Here is a 17,152-nt window from a genome sequence, read left to right on the forward strand (position 1 = left end):
TATTATTATTATTATTATTATGATTATTATTATTATTATTATTATTGTTATTATTATTACTTATTAAGCTACAACCCTAATTGGAAAAGCAGGATATGCTATAAGCCCAAGGACTCCAACAGGGAAAATAACCCAGTGAGGAAAGGAAACAAGGTAAGATAGGATATTTTAAGAACAGTAACAATATTAAAATAAATATTTCCAATATAAACAAAAAAATCTTTAACAAAAGAGTAAAGATTCAGTATTTGCGTAAACGCCTTTCCCAGCGCGCGATATTTACACGATTTCTCAAACACTGTTAATTACAAGTAAAAAAAAAAAAAAAATTCTTATAAGGGCCATTTAACACCTTTCCCAGGACGCGTTATTTACACGTTTTCAAAAATACTATTTACAGGTGTTTTTTTTTTTGGGGGGGGGGGGGGAGGGGGGGGGGGTTGAAAGGTATACACCCACATCCCATGCTCATCGAAGTGTGATTCGTATTACCACTCGATATTTATTGTTCTTTGGCGTTAAATGGATGGGGCCGGCCGACGCTCTTCGGAAATTCGCTTTCATGTTATTAAACGCGTATCGAACGGGTCCGACGTATTCTGGCTGTATCGTACTTGTTGGCTTTAAAGCCTCGATTTCATTAAAGATTAGAGACTTTCAATTATTACCCTACGCTGTGTTCATGGTGGCTCCAAAACGCACAGAGAGAGAGAGAGAGAGAGAGAGAGAGAGAGAGAGAGAGAGAGAGAGAGTAGTAGTAGTAGTAGTTAATTTTGTCTTGATAAATAAATTAGATAAAGTTTATTTTCTCATTCTTAAAAGTTTTAAGTGTGGCTGTTGATATAAGGTAAATATAGTTTTCTGTAAGAGAGAGAGAGAGAGAGAGAGAGAGAGAGAGAGAGAGAGAGAGAGAGAATAGTTAATTTTGTCTTGATAAATAATTTAGATAAAAAAGGAGTTTATTTTCTCATTTTTAAAGTTTGAAGTGTGACTGTTGATATAAAGTAAATTAAGAGAGAGAGAGAGAGAGAGAGAGAGAGAGAGAGAGAGAGAGAGAGGCTGAAGGACACTGGTTGAACGTTCGATAAAAAGACTTCATAAAAATAGAATCTCATATTAGTATTATTACTAATAGCTTAGCTTTTAATAATAATAATAATAATAATAATAATAATAATAATGATAATAATAATAATAATAATACAGTAAAAGGTAAAATACACATATGCAATATATGTTACAAAAAAATGTGTGACAAAGGTTAAAAAAATGATCATATACCCCGAATTGAAAGGTTAAAAACTGAATTGGAAAGTTTGACGGAAAAAACAGGCAATTGATATAAAAAAAGACAGTGTAACCTATCCTGGGATATATAATATATATATATATATATATATATATATATATATATATATATATATATATATATATATATATATATATATAAACTGCTGAGATGATATATAATTACCAAAAAACGGGAGGATAAATATTGATAAAAATTAAGAAGTCTCTAAATACTGCTGAAAACTATTTAAATACGCTAAACAAGAAAATAAAAACAAGTAAAACTAGAGGGGCACTGAGTAATGCGCAGACTTCCGCCACGGCAGCTTATTTCTCGACCTTGACCTTTGACCTTGACATGTATTAATTGGCGTGCATTTTCATACACTCAAATATGAACCAAGTTTGAAGTCTCTGTGATAACGATGTCCAAACTTATGGCTGATTACGTGAATTGGACATTTTGCTTGACCGTGACCTTGACCTTTTACCTAAACTTTTCAAAATTTAATTATTTCTAGCTTTTTACATAACAGTTTAATTACTCTATGATTAAAATTGTGGCCAAGAAGCTGTTCACAAACAAACAAACACAAACAGGAGCGAAAACATAACCTCTTTCCAACTTCTTTGAATAAACAGGGAATCTATAAGGAATGTTAAATGAGAAAATAAAACTGAAATATATTAACTTCCATTTTTCAATGTCTTTCATCATCATTTATTTTTCCAAGGATTTGTTCCTCTTATCCGTTCCCATCTCCCATTCCAGATATCTAATTTTTGTTCTTTCCATTCCATCAAACAGGCTTCAACTCACCCATTCCAGATATCTATTTTGTCTTACCATTCCATCAGCCAATTCCCCTCTTCCATTCCAGATATCTATTTTGTCTTACCATTCCATCAGCCAATTCCCCTCTTCCATTCCAGATATCTATTTTGTCTTTCTATTCCATCAGTCAAGGTTTCCCTCTCCCATTCCAGATATCTATTTTGTCTTTCTATTCCATCAGTCAAGGTTTTCCTCTCCCATTCCAGATATCTATTTTGTCTTTCTATTCCATCAGTCAAGGTTTTCCTCTCCCATTCCAGATATCTATTTTGTCTTTCTATTCCATCAGTCAAGGTTTTCCTCTCCCATTCCAGATATCTATTTTGTCTTTCTATTCCATCAGTCAAGGTTTCCCTCTCCCATTCCAGATATCTATTTTGTCTTTCTATTCCATTAGCCAAGGTTCCCCTCTCCCATTCCATATATTCATTTGCCTTACCATTCCATCAGCCAAACTTCAACACTTCCATTCCAGACTTCTATTTTGTCTTACAATTACATCGGTCAAGGTTCCCCTCTTCCATTCCACAAATGTCTCTAATATCTCACCATTCCATCAGCCAAACTTCAACTCTCCCATTCCACAAACATTTATTTTGTCTTGTCTTACCATTCCATGGAGCAAGGTTCCCTCTTTCATTCTATGTTTTACCATCCCATCATCCATGGTTCCCCTCTCTCATTCCATGTTTTATCATTCCATCAGGCAAGGTTCCCCTTTCTCATTCCAGGTATTATTATCTCATCATCCAAGGTTCCCCTCTTCCATGACACAAATATTAATTTTATCTTACCATTCCATCATCCAAATTTCCCCTCTCTCATTCTACGTCTTACCATCCCATCATCCAAGGTTCCCCTCTCTCATTCCATGTCTTATCATCCCATCATCCATGGTTCCCCTCTCTCATTCCATCAACCAAGGATCCCCTCATCCATTCCACAAATATTAATTCTATCTTACCATCCCATCATCCAAGGTTCCCCTCTCTCATTCCATGTCTTATCATCCTATCATCCATGGTTCCCCTCTCTCATTCCATCATCCAAGGATCCCCTGTTCCACTCGACAAATATCAATGTTATCTTACCATTCCATCAGCCAAGGACGACGAAAGACGACACGGGAGGGCAGCAGTGGCTCCGGCCTGGGCAGTGATATCGCTGTGGTTCTTCTGTCTGAAAATATTATCTCCAGAAAGGAGGTCTCCTCTTTGCCCGGCCACTCGATTGAAATGGGTCCCGTTGGGTCCTGTAAAGAAAAATATTCTGGGTCAGATTGGGTCTATAACATTTTTTTAAAATCTAGGTTAAGTAAAATTTGGAAATCAAATCGCCAAAAATTTCATATAAAAATCAGACTATATATCGGTTTAGTGAGATCGGTGTTACTCTATGGACATGAGCCATGGTATGACAATGAAGCAATCTCCAATAGATTTAGTAGATTTGAGAATAAAGCAATCAAAAGGATATTGGGAGTTAAATGGCAGGACAGGATTAGAAATTAAACTACAAGAGAGATTGCTAGAGTACTATATGTGGATGAGATCATGATGAAGGGTAGATGGAGATGGTTTGGACATGCTCTTCGGACTCCTCAAGAGAGATTAGTTCACCAAACGTTTAACTGGGCTCCACAAGGCACTAGAAGAATTGAAAGACCCAGGCCTACATGGCTGAGGACTATGAAGAGCGAAGTAGGAGGTGAGGAATGGAGAAGTATTGAATTAAAAGCTACAGACGACTGGCGAAATCTAACCGAGGCTCTTTGTGTCAATAGGCGAAGGAGGTCTATGAAGTGATAAGTAGGAGATGATGAATGGAGAAGTATTGAATTAAAAGCTACAGACGACTGGCGAGTTCTAACCAAGGCCCTTTGCGTCAATAGGCGTAGGAGGAGATGATGAGTAATATAATTCTATGTTTAAGGAATTCTTAAATAAAATATTGACTTAAAATATACCAGTGGGACAGATTGGGTATATATTTTTTTTAATCTTGTAATAATAAAAGGTTGACTTAAAACATACCAGTAGGCTAGGATGGGTATAAACCACTTTTCTTATACTGGTAATAAAACTTCAAGATTAAGGAATTTGAAAATAAAATCATTATTATTATTATTATTATCATTATTATTATTATTATTATTATTATTATTATTATTATAAAAAAACAAGGCTACAACCCTAGTTGGAAAAGCAAGATGCTATAAGCCCAAAGGCTCCAACAGTGAAAAATACCCCAGTGAGGAAAGGAAACAAGAAAATAAATAAACTATAAGAGAAGAATAAACAATCAAAATGAAATATTTTCAAGAACAGTACCAACATTAATTAGCCGAACAAGAACCCAGACTTTACCGAACAAGAAACCATAATTCGACTTTAGAGTATTAACAATTTTTTCGACAGTGTTTTTCGACATTGTTTTTCGACGATGTTTTGCTTTCTTTGCTTCACCTTGTTTGTCGTGGTCAATGGCTTCATGATAAAAAAATACAACAAAAAATACAACAACAATGTCCACCTTAATTTAGTATTAGGTTTGATTAGTTTTAAGTATTTTGATTGTGGATGCTTTTGGAACTAATTATTTTAGTTGTAAGAAATATAGTATTAAGGTTGTTTTGTTTTTTTGTCCTTTTGTCTAAGAGTCCAGTTTTTGATAACGCAAGGGGAAAGTTTGTGTTGCGGAGACAATTGTTTGGTAGAGTGATTCGAGGTGTGGGAGTTGTCCTTGCAACATCCCGCCACAGTGGGAGCCCTGGCAAGTCGAAGTCCTCCGCAGTGCTTAGGTAGAGAGAGAATAGAGGGGCAAGTCGTAGAAATCGGAAGGTAGTCATTCACACGGATTAGAAATGAGTGTTCTGTTGGCGTATTGCATCGGGGCTAAAGTGGCATGCTGGGATGCAATGGCTTCGAGTCCTTGGGTGTTTGTTCTCCTCGACGGTTCGAAGGATACATCGAGTCGCGGCATTTCCTTTGCAATGGCTGCATTGGAAATTGCGTGGAGAGAGAGAGAGAGAGAGAGAGAGAGAGAGAGAGAGAGAGAGAGAGAGAGAGAGAGAGAGAGAGAGAGCTCAGATTGTGCGTGTGTGTAGAGAAGAGAGAGAACTGCTTAGACTGTGTGTAAAGAGAGAGAGAGAGAGAGAGAGAGAGAGAGAGAGAGAGAGAGAGAGGGGGGGGGGGACTTGTCCCTTGAGTGGTGTCGTATGCTTTCATTATGTCGATGACCATAGGAAAAAAAAAATAAAAAGTTTTTTAAATAGATTATTTGCAGATTTTGCTTTATTCAAACCATGTATCTTAAAGGATATACGATGCTGATCGTTAACATATATTAACTAACTAGAGGGCCACTCAGTAGAGCGCAGACCTCCGCTGAGGCAGCTTATTTCTCAAACTTTTGCTCCACCTTGACCTTTGACCTTAAAATGTATTAATTGGCGTGGATTTTTATACTCTCAAATATGAAATAAGTCTCTGTGACAACGATGTCCAAACTAATGACTGATTACGTGAACTGGACATTTAGGTTGACCGTAACCTTGACCTTTGACCTTGACCTTCCAAAATTTAATTCTTTCCAGCTTTTTACATAACAGTGAATCCTTGCAAGTTTCATTATTGTACGATTAAAATTGTGGCTACGAAGCTATTCACAAACAAACACACACACATACAAATAAACACACAAACAGGGTTGAAAACATAACCTCCTTCCAACTTCGTTGGCTAATACAATTGTTAGTGACTTACCCAGAGAAGTGAATTATGAGGCTCAATACTACACAGTATTCTAGAAGTTTTATTCCAGCTGTTACCAAGTTGTGGAATGATCTTCCTAATCGGGCAGTTGAATCAATGGAACTTCAAAAGTTCAAAGTTGGAGCAAATGTTTTTATGTTGACCAGGCTGACATGAGTCTTTTTATAGTTTATATATGACATTTGTTTTTGACGTTGTTACTGTTTTTAGAATGATTTATTGTTAATCTGTTCTCATCATTTATTTCCTTTCCTCACTGGGCTATTTTTCCCTATTGGAGTCGTTGAGCTTATAGCATTTTGCTTTTCCAACTACTATGAGATTCAGGGCCTCTGTAACACGGTTTTTTCGCAATAACTTTTTTTCTATGAATTTCATAAATATAACGCTTATTCAGAATGCACATTATATCTACACATAAATTTTGACTATATTCTGCATTACGTAGGTTGAATAAATTTGGTACTTTATTAAGTAAAAGTGACGATTTTTGAAGACGGGCCAACTTACTCAGAGAAAAGGTTTCGAACGCACTCGTTACGTAACTTATGACGGCATTTCTTCTCTCTTTCTCGATCGATGATTGGTTATACGTAACGAAGGCTATACCTCTGCCAACAATAACACAAAAGTGTAAATAAAAGCAAAGCAGTACACCTTTATGAACTCTGAAATCTCTCCACTGAGAATTGTCATAATGAACAAACGAACAAAATATGTTAATAAATACAAAAACACTTCGATTATTAGTCTAACTCCCAGAATAAGTTTCCTAAGAAGTTACAGTCTACTTTATAGGTCACAATCAGATTGACAAGGTGTATGGATTAGTTGGTAATTTTCAAAAACGTAGTAGAGCAGCTTGATTTGATAACTGCTATATCCAATGTCCAGTATTTTTTATTTATTGTCTAGCTACCTACGTATTTACTGTAAAAAAGAAAAAAATAAATAAATAACTGGTACCATATTTTGGCTTTAAACCTTCACCAGTAATTATCGTCAGAATGATGACTTCACGAGGCTTCACCCACTTTGGCCTCGTTGTAATTCAGGATAACACTGAAGGCTATCATGGGCATTGTTGGATCAGAAAATTTAAATTCTGGCTATCAAAACTAATTTTTCGAGTAGTTGTAAGAAGTGGTAAATGATCCTCAAGGATCCCAGCAGTTGGCCTAAACGTTTAATTCATGTATAGTACTGTTACGGCACTACTGCTACAGTACAGTAGTATTACTACGCTAGCACAAATACCCCACCCACATTTATGTATCGTTCCGCCATTCATAAAGTCTTTGTCATATTCTTTCACTGTGCAATAAGCCATGGCCTCCTTAGAAATTAAGTTTAACTTTAGATGATAGGTTATTTCATTAAGCTGACAAATTATGGCAACTGGGTATGTTATTGCCGATGTTGAAGCTAAAGATAAAGTATGGTATCATTCCTTCATTGCATTATCATCTTTACTACTATTTGTTTTGCTACATGTAGTAATTATTTTAAAGGATAAATGAATTATGTTCACTTCACTTCTATAAATTCCCATTAGATGTACAAATAAAACTCCTAAAACTATTCAGGATTTATTTATAAAATGCAGTCATGCCCAAAACATAGCTAACACGGTTGGTCTGATGGAGATTTTAGCACAAAAATCTTATTTTAACAAAAATAGTAATATAAAGACTGTTTACATACAATCCCTCTCTTTCTCTCTCTTTTGGTGGCATAGTGAATAGTTAATAGAAATGTTCAAAAGCCTGAATGACATTACAAGTATTATAATCCTGTTACGCTAAATACAAATCAGACTATAAACATTGGATTTAAACTAGAAACTGAATAATTACCTATTCAGGCTATAGTAAATATGGCCACGGGCTTTCTCTTGACTGTATAAAGTTGCAAGTCGTAAGACAAATGCAGTTTTGCAACCACGGGGGCAATTCCAAATCCTGTTAGCCATTCTTGACTGTTATGGGTTTCAGAGCCGATGGAAGAAGTTGAATGGGTGTCTGGTGGATGGGCGGGGCAAAATTTTGTCAAAAAGTGTTTACATTGCTTACGTAGTGAATGTTTTCGACTCTTGGCTCGTTATCACTGGCCATGGCGTCGGCTAGATCATTTTTACTCTATAAAAATTAAAACTATTGTGTTTAGGTTATTGATAATGCTGACAAAATTTGTGTGTGGTTGTAAAATATACATATGTCAACTTTCAGCTACATCCGATGCTTTGATAAGGAGCAAAGTCCAAAAAACCGTGTTACAGAGGCCCTGAATCTCATAGTAGGGTTGTAGCTTGGCTAGTAATAATAATAATAATAATAATAATAATAATAATAGTAAGGTTGAAAACATAACCTCCTTCCAACTTGATTGGCTAAAACAATTGTTAGTAACTTACCCAGAAGAGTGCACATGAAGCAAATTTTTCGTTAATTATAAATGCCTTCCACTCATTCAAGAAGTCCACTTTCTGGGACGTCGGAAGAGACTTGCGTGATTTCACTCATTAAAAGAATTATAGATTGAACAAATATTTTCCAAAAAGACGATGGAGACTCGAACTATAATAAAATTATTGAATACCATTTAATTGGGTGTAGAAAATCCATCAAAATGTAATTATGAAGTAAAAGAGAGAGAGAGAGAGAGAGAGAGAGAGAGAGAGAGAGAGAGAGAGAGAGAGAGAGAGAGAGAGAGAGAGAGAATTCCTTATAATAAGGACGCTATTAGATTATAAAAGGCAAATTAAACAAGTAATAGACTTTAAACATGATCAGTTAGATATTTTTGACCTCCGTCAAGGAACTACATTGACGAAAAAAAAAAAAAAAAAAAAAAAAAAACTGGATGTACAGTAGATACCGGACTATCTCCTAAGGTTAAAGGAGTCGTTCATTAACTAAGATTTATCTGTGGTAGAAATTTATGTCCAAATCCGTCATTCTTTTTTTTTTTTTTTTTACATAATCTTTAGATTTGTGAAAAACGCAAATCCTGATCATCTCTAAAATTGAATGGGGTCGTCCATGACCTTAGATCTATCTGCTGTGAAAATTTCGTCGAAATCCATCGAGTATTTTTGACGTCATCCTGTCCAGAGACACACATACAAATAGATGAATAAATCGACTCGAAACGATAACCTCCGTGACTGAGGTAATAAATTATAATGTAGTTATTTTATTTTTCAAAGGGGTTCACGCAAATGTCTTAAAAAAACATATCACCTAAGGTAGTAGGTAGTATATTGGCCAGAGCACCAGCCACCCGTTGAGATACTACCGCTAGAGAGTTATGTGGTCCTTTGACTGGCCAGACAGTACAGCATTGGATCACTTTTCCTTTGCTTACACATACACCGAAAAGTCTGGCCTATTCTTTACACATTCTCCTCTGTCCTCATACACCTGACAACACTGAGATTACTAAACAATTCTTCTTCACCCAAGGGGTTAACTACTGCAATATAATTATCCAATGGTTACTGTCCTTTTGATAAGGATAGAAGAGACTATCTAGCTATGATAAGCAGCTCTTCTATAGGAGAAGGATATTTCAAAATCAAACCATTGTTCTCTATTCATGGGTAGTGCCTTAGCCTCTGTACCATGGTCTTCCACTGTCTATGGTTAGAGTTCTCTTGCTTGAGGGTACACTCGGGCACACTATTCTATCTTATTTCTTTTCCTCTTGTTTTGTTTAAGTTTTTATAGTTTATATAGGAAATGTTTATTTTGATGTTACTGTTAATGAAATATTTTATTTTTCCATAGTTTCCTTTCCTCACTGGGCTATTTTCCCTGTTGGGACCCCTGGGCTTACAGCATCTTGCTTTTCCAACTATATTTTTCCAACCACTTCCACATTCTAAGCCACAATTCGATCACTGATTATTTTAGCGTCATTGATATTTGCTAACCTTATAGATATCAGGATGCCAATATTTGCGATGGTTATAATTTCGATTCTTAAGCGAGTGCTACACTGCTAAAAAAACCCCGTAATTTTAATCAGAAATTCTCCGTAAAAATATAATGTTCTCAACCGTACTTCCGTAAAATACAGGAGACCGTAATTTTACCCTACTTAGTTATTATCTTGTACGGGTTGACGACCGTAATGTCACTCGTTTAGTTAATATAACCGTTTTTAAAACGGTAAAAATTCTAGAATTAATGTTGACAGGAATTTACCGTTTTTTTTCTTTTTTCATGCAAATCTTTGAGTGTGGACTAGCCTCGTGCTAGGGAGATGAAAATGTAACTGCGATTAATTTTGAAAATGGAGATTTGCCTTCGACTTAAAGAGACAGGAGACGTACGTGGTAATCAATACCTCTCTGTGAACACGAATATAGAATAGAATGACTGAGTAGGCAGCTAGGTGTAAATAATCCACTGCAGAAGAGTATTGAGAAAGGCGTACTCAACGGGGAGGGACTCCAAATGAACTTTGAGTCGTGAAATATTCGAGGCGAAGTTATCATTTCGTCTTGCTATTTAGTATTGCAATTCGACCAGAAATCGCTTCTAGGAGACTAAAACTACTGCCAGATCTTTGCTCACACATAATCTATAACGTTCAAAACGCTTCCCAGATGACTAAAACTACTGCCAGATCTTTGTTCAAACGAACTCGAGTCATCTTGTTTATTCTTTATTAAATAGAGGAGATTTGCCCAACCAATGAGTTAATTCAATATCACTGCAGGTCAATAAGAAATGAGCTACACTGTTAAAAAATAACAAAAAAAACCCTAATTTTAATCTGAAATTCTCCGTGAAAAAAAAAAATAGCGTTCTCAGCCGTATTTCAGTAAAATACAGGTGACCGTAATTTGACCTTACTTTGTTATGATCATTTACATGTTTGTGACCGTAATATCACTCCTTTACGTCAATATATCAGGTTTTAAAACTGAAAAAATCTTGGAATAAATATTGCCAGACATATTTCGTTTTTTTTTTTTTTTTAATGCAAATACTTGACAGCGTGCTTTTCCAACTAGGGTTGTAGCTTAGCTAGTAGTAGTAGTAATAGAAGTAGTAGTAGTAATAATAATAATAATAATAATAATAATACAAAGAACTACCTCTCTCATTTCATACGGTTCACAAAGCTCTAAAAACAATGAAAGTTGTGAAAAATGAAATTAGTTCTTCAGAAATACAAATCACAAATCATAGAACTACAGTATTATCTGTTTGTTGCCGTTAAAAAAGGTAATATTTTTCAAATAGAAATATTCTTTTTACGCTATATTGATCTTCAATAAAAATGTATCACTGTAATATTGAAAGCAACCTTTTTTTCTAAAGAATATAATGGCATAGTTATAGATAAAGACAAAAGACAATCTTTGATATAGTGATTATTTAATGCTCATGAAAATTCAAAAGAAAGTATATAGAATTAAGAGAGACTCAAAGTACCTGTGATAATAAAAAAAGAAATTGTAAATCAATACCGGTATGATACGAATATTTGTATCAAAACATGTTACTTAAAGTTGAAAAAAATAAAAAATATATGGTGTCTTTATACTTGTAGTATAAACCACTGTTACAAACATAAAGGACCAGTAAACAAAAATTGTAAACCAATTCCGGTATGATATGAATGTGTAAAAAAAAAAAAAAAATGTGTAAACTAATACCGGTATGATGCGAACCTTTCCATAAAAAATGTTATATAAAGATGCGAAAAAAACATGGTGTCTTTACTTGTAGTACATATGATCGCTATAATAATCAAGATAATAGTGAATGCAACTCACGATTGTAAAATGAATAATTCCATAAAACAATGAAGGCAAATTTTACGAGGCTGTATAAGACAAACGAAAATATGGCATACAATGCATAATAAATGAGAGTTAACCGAGTGAAATCAAAATGAAATAATTTTTATGAGGTACATTATGACAGTGACAGTACCATTTAGCCACGAAGAAAGATAAAAAGTCAATGACAATTCTTCTGTACATATACCTGTCAAATTCAGGTTTTTTGGTAGAGTTTTTTTTTCATTGGGTGATACCTATCTGTAGAGAGGGGGCTGGGGGGGGGGGGGGGGGGGTAGGGTCTAACTATCATAGATATTCATCACTAATCTATTTTCTAATCAATTACTCTTAATATATACAAAGACAACAACAAATGCAGCCGTTTTTAGTTCATTGCAGGATAAAGGCCTCAGACATGTCCATAGTCATGTCCGGGGTTTGGCCAATTTCCTCACCATACTGTCCACTATGGATTGGTGATGGTGGGGGATTTTTGTCTGATCGCTCACAGCAAACCAACCTAATATGGGTGGCCCTGACTAGTACAGCTTTTCTGATCATGGCGATATCCAATACATTATATATATATATATATATATATATATATATATATATATATATATACACATACATATATGTGTGTATATATACGTTTATATACATATATATGTATATATATACATATATATATATATATATATATATATATATATATATATATATATATGTATATATATATATATATATATATATATATATATATATACGTTTATATACATATATATATATATATATATATATATATATATATATATATATACTGTATATATGTACACCCTTCCAGAATTCATTCGACCAAGCTCTATAAGAGTCAAGTATAAATATTTGCTCTGGTTAATCTCTCTCCTCCCTTTTAATAATAATAATAAAAAAAATAGGTTTTATCATTGCAAAGATAAACGAAACGTGCGTTAAAATCTAACTGTGTATAATAAATGAAACAAAACGAGACGAATAAAGTTTATAACCTGTTTATTATAGACCTTTAGCCCGCCGGCCAACAAACGCTTTGCGAAAACGTTCCAACATTATGACAATGGCATTAAAGGGCAACAATTGAATTGCAGGTTTGTAACAACGTTTGCTTGAAATACAAACAAAGGCAATTTTGGCCTGAATACTTAAGCGGTGGTTGTTAGCGGTGGGTTTTTGCGTGGAGGGAGTTTCAGGGGGAGGAAAAGTATACATAAGGGGGGAGGGGAAGAACAGGAAAGGAGAACAATAAGGGGGAGGGAGAGGGAATAAAGGCCGCTCATGAAGGGTAAAGGCAAGGGACAGTGAAATTGCCCTATCAAGTCGAACAATGCCCTAGAGAATGACTATATATACATATACATACATACATACATACATATATATATATATATATATATATATATATATATTAATTTATTTATATACATAAATATATATTATATTTATATTTATATATATACATATATATATGTATATATATAAATATAATATATATTTACATTTATATAAATATAAATATGAATATATATATATACATATATATATATATATATATATGTATATATATAAGCATGAATATCATATATATTTACATATATATAACTATAAATATGAATATATATGTATATATATATATATATACAGTATATATATATGTAATATATAATATATATATACATATATATATATACATATATATATAATATATATATATACATATACATATATATATACATATGATAGGCGCCTAAGCCCCCTCTCCACCCAAGCTAGGAGCAAGGAGGGCCAGGCAATGGCTGCTGATTACTAAGCAGATACACCTATGGGTTCCCCAAAACCCCCCTCTTTAGCTCGCATGGATGGTGAGGGTGCAGTGATTACAGGAAAACTATCGAGCGTGAGTGGGGGCTCGAACTCCAGTTCAGCAGTTCGCCAGGCAGGGACGTTTCCAATAGGCTACTATATCCCTAAAAAAAGAGTGGCACTCAGTAGAGTGCAGACCTCCGCCGCAGCAGCTTATTTCTCGACATTTTGCTTGACCTTGACCTTTGACCTTAACATGTATCAATTGGTGTAGATTTTCATGCACTCAAATATGAACCAAGTTTGAAGTCTCTGTGACAATGATGTCCAAACGTATGGCTGACTACGTGAATTGGACAATTTGCTTGACCTTTGACCTCAATTTAATAATTTCCAGCTTTTTACATAACAGGTAATCCCTGCAAGTTTCATTACTTTACGATTAAAATTGTGGTCAGGAAGCTGTTCACAAACAAACACACACACACAGGGGCGAAAGCATAACCCCCTTCCAACTTGGTTGGCAAAGGTAATAAAAAAAATATATAATAGCTTTAACAAAAAGAAATAAATCTTGAACATTTTATTTTTCCAAGACTATAATAAAACAAAAGACTTTTCGAGACAAGAGATTTCATTCACATTTCAAAAGAATAATTAAACCAAAAAACCGTGGAGAGGGAACCCAGGGACTCTTATCATTCCCAAGATAAGAAGAGATAAAGCAAAGCCGGGTGGTCTGCCCCTCCCAGAGTCTTTGTACTTCCGCCAAGCAAGCAAAGGGGGGTAAGGGTGAAATGTCTCCCTAAAGTGTTCGTCGTGCAGAAGCACATACACGACAACACGAGGATGTGTCTTGAGGACGTGTCTTTCAACAAAGAGACAGACAAAGTGATGAGCTTGAATAAAATGAGTTTTAAATCGTATGAGAGATTTCATGTTGTAAACTGACGTCCCAATGCTCATGGTTACTGAAATTCTGAGTAAACTCTCTGCCTTCCTCATTTTATATATATATATATATATATATATATATATATATATATACATATATATATATATATATATATATATATATATATATATATATATGTGTGTGTGTGTGTGTGTGTATACATACGTTCGATCCCAGGTATGAGGTAGAAATTTATTTCTATTTGAACACGATGTTGTGTTGATATTAATCCCTATTGACTCATTAGGGGTAATTTGAATGAATTACTACCAATTGTGTCACGTGGTGGCCCGGGATATTGGGTAAAACTCGCTGGTAAGAGACTGATGTCTCGCCAGGTAAATCCTTGGACAGCTGGTAGCGGTCAGGTTCTAATATCTTTTATGGGCTCTCGTGACATGGTTGGTTTCGACCTGGCCTTTCATTAGAAGGGGCTAGCGTTCGATCCCAGGTATGAGGTAGAAATTTATTTCTATTTGAACACGATGTTGTGTTGATATTAATCCATATATATATATATATATATATATATATATATATATATATATATATATATATATATATATATTTATATATATATATATACATATATATATATATATATATATATATATATATATATATATATATATATATAACAAAGTAGGTTAAAATTACGACCGCCTGCATTTTACTGAAATACAGCTAACAACACTACATATTTACGGAGTATTTCCGAGTAAAACTACTTTTTTTTTTAACAGTGTAGATATTATTACATTCAGGAGAGAGTTACAAGTAAATTTACAATTTACAACACAGTACAGAGAGTCCCTTTCAAATCTGTAAGCTAATACACCAAAGAGTGAGTTCGAAAGTATATATATCAACATTTAAATGTTCAGAGAATTGCAAATACATCCACAAATTACTACACAACACGGAATTCAAATTGGATCTGGTAGCGATATTGCTTTTTTTTTTCTTGAGTCGAACTACAGGAAGAAGAGAGATTGAATGCACACAGTCCCGGAGGGATTCTGGGAAATAATCGTCTGTTGTTCATTTCAACAACCAATAGTTCGTGATATGTAATCTTTACAGTAGCGATGTTGCAGAATATGTCGGAAGCTATTGAGAGAGAGAGAGAGAGAGAGAGAGAGAGAGAGAGAGAGAGAGAGAGAGAGAGAGAGAGAGAGAAGTGGATGGGGTAAGATAAAGATAGGCCGTATTCCGGGAATATTTTTCAATACTTTTTACTTTTAGCTGCTGCTACTACTATTACTATACTACTAATACTGCTGTTGCTGCTACAGCTACTACTGCTATACTACTAGTAATGGTACTACTACTACTACTACTACTACTACTACTACTACTACTACTAATAATAATAATAATAATGATAATAATAATATAGGTGGAACAAGATAAAGATAGGCCGTATTCCGGAAATACTTTCCAATACTTACTACTAATACTACTACTACTACTGCTACTACTACTACTACTACTACTACTACTATTACTAGTAATAATAATAATAATAATAATAATAATAATAATAATACAGGTGGGGCAAGATAAAGATAGCCCGTATTCCGGCAATACTTTCCAATATTTATTATTATTATTACTACTACTACTACTACTACTACTACTACTACTACTACTAATATTAATAATAATACTATAGAAATGCACAGAACAATTAAAGGCCTGTGTTAATCACTGACAGATAATACAATGAAACAATGATTCAAATACTTCCATCTCTTTGCCATAAAATGTCTAAACTTTATCGAACTCCGACATTATCAATGAAATAACTCCAAACCTAACCTTTTGTTTCACCGACAATGCTCTTTGAAATACGATCCCCGGAGGCTCATCTTGACCTTTCCCTGAAGGACTTTTGAGGACGTTTTGCCGTTCCTCTTGATGTTGCCTGAAGGTGGGTTTACACGATCGAACGGTTCGTCGAACGCAGTTCAACAGACAAGCATTTTACGTGATGTTCGAACGTGTGAACGGGGTATTTGGTTGTCGAAGACGTTCGTCGAACGGTTCGAAGAAAGTCTGTTTTAGACTGGCTTTTGTGGGCAGGGCTTCATTGTCCACAAACCTTATGCATTTGTGGCTGACTCCACCTCTTCGAACAGTTTGACAAGCAGGTTCGACGAACCTTTTGACCGTGTAAACCCTGCTTAAGGCAATTGTCTAAAATCTAAGCCTCTCTGAACCAAACTTCATTTTCCATTATTTTCTCTAAAGTTATTTCTAGTTTATTTAGCCGTCATGTTAAAGGCTCTGGTACACTAGTTAAAAACTAGAGGGACACTCAGTAGAGCGCAGACCTCCGCAGGAGTAGCTTATTTCTCGACCTTGACCATTGACCTTAACATGTATTAATTGACGTGGATTTTCATACACTCAAATATGAACCAAGTTTGAAGTCTCTGTGACAACGATGTCAAAACTTATGGTTGATTACGTGAATTGGACATTTTACTTGACCCTGACCTTGACCTTCCAAAATTTTATCATTTCCAGCTTTTTACATAAGTTAATCCCTGCAAGTTTCATTACTCTACGATTAAAATTGTGGCCAGGACAAAGAAACAAACACAGAAAAGGGTGGTAAAATGACCTTGACCCTCTAAAATTTAATCATTTCCAGC

General features: G+C 34.6%; 1 pseudogene; it reads right to left on the minus strand.

The window, feature by feature from the left end:
• LOC137637769 (neurotrimin-like) overlaps positions 1 to 17,152 on the minus strand; it is a 75,915-nt pseudogene that overhangs the window by 29,201 nt on the left and 29,562 nt on the right.

The sequence above is a fragment of the Palaemon carinicauda genome, chromosome 3, assembly GCF_036898095.1.
Source record: "Palaemon carinicauda isolate YSFRI2023 chromosome 3, ASM3689809v2, whole genome shotgun sequence".
Taxonomy (NCBI): Eukaryota; Metazoa; Arthropoda; class Malacostraca; order Decapoda; family Palaemonidae; genus Palaemon; species Palaemon carinicauda.